A 6117-nucleotide genomic window follows, 5' to 3' on the forward strand; every position below is an offset into this window, starting at 1 on the left:
TGAGAATTATTTTTTTTTGCATTTTCCTTTTCTCCAAAATTATCAGTGCTGAAGACCTTAATGAGTTCAGGGCTATGTCCAGAAAGGGATGTGATACTATTACACCAAAAGCCATTTGGTTTGTTTCTCCCTTCACTTTGTTTATAGAAATTTGGAAGAGCATTCCATTAGCAGAGTATAATTTTAGGGCTACATCTGTTCCGTGTTGATTTTGAGGTAAATCATCAGTCATGATTTCCCTCTTTGCTTTTTACACTGCAGCTTCAATTTACAGGTAATCTGGCAGTGTGTTAAACACTTTACATTTTAAAATCCTGTTTAACCCTTGCAAGAACCGTTGTGGCAGATACAAGTACTCTCCCCTTTTCCAGGTGAAGAAGCTGAAGTGTACAGAAATTCAATTACTTGACCAAACTCACACACCTGAAAGTTGGCAATAATGGCCATTAAACCCGAGTCCTTTTGAACCCAGGGCTGTCCCTCTTGGCCATTATAAGGTGATTACTATGCTACACTGCAACTTTTAGTAATGCATTCTGGCAACAAGATCGGGAGACTGCTGTATCCCTTCGGCTGTGCCCGCTACTGAAAGTATGTACAAGAAATGTAAATATGAACTCTCCTCTCCAAGACCTTAACCATCTGATGAGAAATGTGTATAACAAGATGGAACCAAGAAACACAGAGATTGGCAAGACTGCCTAGCCCTAGAGGCTCAGAGAAAGAACAGGCTGTTATTGCTAAGGTCAGTTGGAGAAGATTTCATGTAGACGCAAGCCTCCTGTGAAGGAAACCTTAGGGTGAAGAATATGGTAGGGAACCAGCTGTCTCGCATTTTTGAGAGCCAGGGTCAAGCTTAGACCTTTAACCTTTATTCTATTAGCAAGACAACAGGACAGATTCTCCACACCAGGGCACCATTTTGCTTTTATCTACCACCATGAGAACCATTTGCCTGAGCAACCATCACTTTTCCTACTCTTGTTTCCTTTCCAAACCATTCCACGGTTTCTGCACTTGACTCTCAGGTGCTCTTATTTTATTATTTTATTTTATTTATTTATTTATTTATTTATTTATTTATTTATTTATTTTTGAGGGAGAATGTTGATCTATTTTTCAACTCTCAGCCCCTCTCAAGCGCTTTTTTAAAAAGATTGATTGATTTGACAGAGAGAGAGAGAGCGAGCTCGGGTGGGGGCAGGGGGGCAAAGGGAGAGGGAGAGAAGAGAGTCCCAAGCCTGGAACTCGACGCAGGGCTCGATCTCATGACCCTGAGATCATGATCAGAGTGGAAAACAAAAGACTTGGAGGCTTAACTGACTGTACTACCCAGGTGCCCCTCAAGTGCTTTTTCAAAAACAGTTTTATTGAAATATAATTTAAATTTCATATAATTCACCCACTTGAAATACACAATTCAATGGTTTTTACCATGTTACATTAATTTTTATATATAACATAAAATCTTCCATTTTAGCCATTGTTAGAGAGTCATTTGGGGGCACCTGGTGGCTCAGACGCTTAAGTGTCTGCCTTTGGCTCAGGTCATGATCCCAGAGTCCTGGGATCGAGCCCCAGGTCGGGCTCCCTGCTCCTCAGAGAGCCTGCTTCTCCCTCTCCCTCCACCTGCCACTCCCCCTGCTTGTGCTCCCTCTCCCTGTGAAATAAATAAAAATCTTAAAAAAAAAAAAAAAGAGTGTAGTTTGGTGGCATTAATTACACTAATAATGTACAACCATCCCCACTATTTCCAAAACCCTGTACCCATTAAACAATAACTCCCTGTTCCCCTTCCTCTCAACCCCTGGTAACCTCTTATCTACTTTCTGTCTCTGAATTTGGTTATTGTAGATATTTCATACAAGGGGAATCATACAATATTTGTCCTTTTATGTCTGGGTTCTTTTACTTATCTTGATGATTTAGGGGTTCATCTGTATTGTAACATGTATCAGAACTCAATCTCTTTATGGTTGAATAATAATTCATTGTATGGATGGACCACATTTTGTTTACCCATTCATCTGTTGGTGAGTTGTCTCTACCTTTTCGCCATTATGAATAAAGCTGTAATGAACATCAGTGTGTAGGTTTCTCTTCAAGTTCCTGTTTCTTAGGGTGCTTTAAAAAAAAAACACCCGTTTGCCATTTCATCACATGTCCCCTTAAAACTTCTCTCTAAGCCATTATCTGACTGTCTTATATTGCTATTGAAGCTCTTTTACATGGCCATGGGCCATGCCTATCATCACTATGCTCCAATGTCTACAAAGGTGAGGTGCATACAGTAGGCACTCAAATATATATTGAATGAATGAAGCTTTTTGAGAGCCAATACTGACTGCTTCTCACATAGTAAATACCATAAATATTCATTGAATTGTTACGTTTAGATTTTCAAGCAGAGTGGCGAGAGGATAAAATCAGGATTTTTATAAGATTGAGTTAGTTACATTATACTAGATGGATTGGAGGGTGGGAATATGGGAGAGAGAGAGATACCAGGGAGTAAGAAGCTTTATTAATGGTTCCGATGTAAGGTTTTAGCGGGTGTTACTGGGAATGCAAGAATAAGGGGAGATTTGAGGGACATTCTAAAAGAGGATTTGACTACCTTGAATTTAGCAGCTAAAGGTTAGGTTGAAGTTTTGAGTCTAGTTGACTTGAAGAATAGCAGTGCCTTTCATGAAAATAGGTTGAGTGACAATATAATTTGTCATCCAAACTCTTGGGTGTAAAAGAGCACGCTATGGTTAATTCTTTTGGGAAAGGGGACATAAACTGGGATTGTCCCGAGGACTTGGGCTTGGAGTCCTTTGGAAGGGACGTGGGAGATGAGTTTAATACTGAGCACACTGAGTTTGAGGGGGCAGCTGATGGCCTGGGTGAAATCCAGCAGCAAGTGCAAATATATGTGAAAGATCAGGAATAGAAACAAAGACTTCTAGTGGAATTGGGAAATAGAATCTGATCCCTGAGACAAATCAGCAGTTATGAATCAGGAAGATGGAAGGAATTAGCAGAGAATCAGTCTAAGGTTAGTCAGAATGAAACGTTGATCAATAAAGCATAGGAGTCATAGGGGTTTCTTGGAGGGGGTTGCTAATAGTATTAAAATCTACAGAAAACTTTATTTTATGGCAGTTGAACACTGACTGGGGCAAGCTTTCTTGAGTTTGCATTTGTGTTTGAATGAGTTAGTTGTTCTAGCCTTACTTATCTGACCATTTTGTAAATAAAATGGACACCTTAGAACCTCAGAATATTCCCTTGCCAGCCACTTTTACTGAAAAGGGGAGGGGCGCCTGGGTGGCACAGTGGTTAAGCGTCTGCCTTCGGCTCAGGGCATGATCCCGGCGTGATGGGCGGCGTTATGGGATCGAGTCCCACATCAGGCTCCTCCACTGGGAGCCTGCTTCTTCCTCTCCCACTCCCCCTGCTTGTGTTCCCTCTCTCGCTGGCTGTCTCTATCTCTGTCGAATAAATGAATAAAATCCTTAAAAAAAAATCAAAAAAAAAAAAAAAAAAGGAAAGAAAAGGGGAAAACGTCCTTTGGAAAGATGGCCCTAAGTATTCCCTCCAAATTCTTTGACCTGAAGTTACTTTTCCACTTGAAAGGAAGGCTGTCACTGCCAGGAGACACTTAAGGGATGTTAAGTAATGTTTCCCTTAGAGCAATTTACAAGTGTTGTGTTTTTCCCCTTGTACAAAAGACAGATCTAAGAAAAATGTCTAATGCAGCTGGGAAAGATTTTCATTCTTAGGAGGCTGCTGAACATTTGGAAATGAACTTAAGCGGAGCAGAACATTTGCATTTATAAATTGTCCCTCTAATGTATTTGATTCAACACTCCACAGTATCCGTGGTATCCACATCATTCAGTATGTAAGTGGCTTATTTAAATGTTCAGGGCCAGCTGTATAACTGTTCACATCAACCTACCCCAGAGCCTCAGTTTCCTCACCAATAAAATGGAGGTTAAAAGTGAGATGACTTCTAAAGTCCCCTCCAGTTCCAAAATTATCATTTTAGAAGATGATTCCATAAGAGGAGGCCTGGTCCCCTTGGGTATATCTCTCAAGTGTCCCAAGTGAGTTTAACATTGTACATGTCCTTTAGATAATATTAAAATCAGTACGATCTAACTCTTTTTTAAAAAAGAGCGCACACAAGGGGGGGGGCAGAAGGAGAGGGAGAGACTGCACCATTCAGGTGCCCCAGTATGATCTGACTTTTCTTAGGTTGATGGAACTTGATCATGAATCTATCTTACTTTGGGTTGATTTTATTTTATTTTTATTTATTTATTTTAAAGATTTTATTTATTTATTCGACAGAGATAGACAGCCAGCGAGAGAGGGAACACAAGCAGGGGGAGTGGGAGAGGAAGAAGCAGGCTCATAGCAGAGGAGCCTGATGTGGGGCTCGATCCCAGAACGCCGGGATCACTCCCTGAGCCGAAGGCAAACGCTTAACGACAGCCACCCAAGCGCCCCTGAAGCCAGTTATGTTTTAAGAAATTGTTGTGTTTAAGGAATTGTACCAGATTGTTAGACCATTGGCATCTTACAATTGGCCATAGTAAAAAAGTATCTACACCATGAAAATTGGCAAAAGCTACAAGTTATGGCTTCCACCTCACCGGTTACTAAACGTTTACCTGTTTATCAACTGCTCAGTCTTCAAACCTCTTTTCTAACTGCACTCATCCTCTTAATGATCTTATCCAGTTTCATGGGTTTAAACACCAGCTTCATTCTTCAAGAAATAAAATGCAAGGGGGAAAAAGATAGAGAGGAGGAGGGCTGCCTGGGTGGCTCAGTCAGTTATACGTCTGCCTTCAGCTCAAGTCATGATTTCAGGGTCCTGGGATTGAGCCCCACATCAGGCTCCCTGCTCAGCAGGGAGTCTGCTTCTCCCTCTGCCTGCCACTCCCCCAACTCGTGCTCTCTTTCTCTCTCTAGAATAAATGACTAATATCTTTAAAAAAGAGAGAGAGGAGGAACTTAGAATTTAAGAGACACACAACCACTTGCAAGAATTGATCTTTCTTAGATCCAGATAGGAAAAAACCAACAGTAAAACAAACCAACCAACCTAAAATGGAGGCAGAAATTATGTAATTTTTTCTGTCTGTCTTCTTTCATCTTGCATGATTTTATTTTTAGCATAATATTTTTGAGATTCATCCATGTTGTTACTAGTAGTTTGTTCTTTTTATTTTTAATATTTTTCTGAATAGGATCACACTGTACGGATATACCACATTTAGTTTACATAGTCATCAGTTGGTGAACATCTGAATTTTCTCCACTTCTTAGCAATTATTAGATGTGGTTTTAATTATGAAATATTTCGAGTGTAGAGAAGAGTATAACAGCAGGCATTTATATAGTGCTTGCTGTGTGCTAGCCATTGTTCTAAGCATGTTAGACACAGTGGTGTACCTAGCTTGTTTGACACCCAGAACAGGTCAATTTTTACATCCTCTCCACTTCTTTCTTCTTTTGTTTGGTAAACTTTTTTTTTTTTTAGAGCAGTTTTAGTTTCAGAGCAAAATTGAATGGGATATACAGAGTTCTCATATACCCTCTATCCCCCATGGGCATAGCCTCCCACACTATCTACATCCCACAGCAGCATGGTACATTATTACAACTGATGTACCTACATTGACACATCATTATGACCTGAAGTCCATAGTTTACTGTTAGGTTTCTCTGACTATTGTACATTCTGAGTTTTGACATATGTGTAATGACATATCTGCCATTATAGTATCATATGGAAGTTTCACCACCCTAAAAATTCCCTGTGCTCCACCTATTCCTCCCCACCCTCCCAACCTCTGGCAACCAATGATCTTTTCATCATCCCCAGTCTCATCTTTTCCAGAATGTCATGTAGTTGGAATCATAGTATGTAGCTTTTTCAGATTGGCTTTTTTCACTTAATAGTATGAATTTATATTTTCTCCATGTTTTTTCATGGTTGTGTTCCAGCAATTGACAAATCTGTTTATACTGCTTATGGAAAACAAATATGCAAGATGATCAGTTTTGACAGCCATTGGGAAATTTGCAGAAACTGTATCATTCATTTCTTTGCTAATC

This window comes from Ursus maritimus, unplaced genomic scaffold (genome assembly GCF_017311325.1).
Source record: "Ursus maritimus isolate PB19 unplaced genomic scaffold, ASM1731132v1 scaffold_33, whole genome shotgun sequence".
In the NCBI taxonomy this organism is placed as follows: domain Eukaryota; kingdom Metazoa; phylum Chordata; class Mammalia; order Carnivora; family Ursidae; genus Ursus; species Ursus maritimus.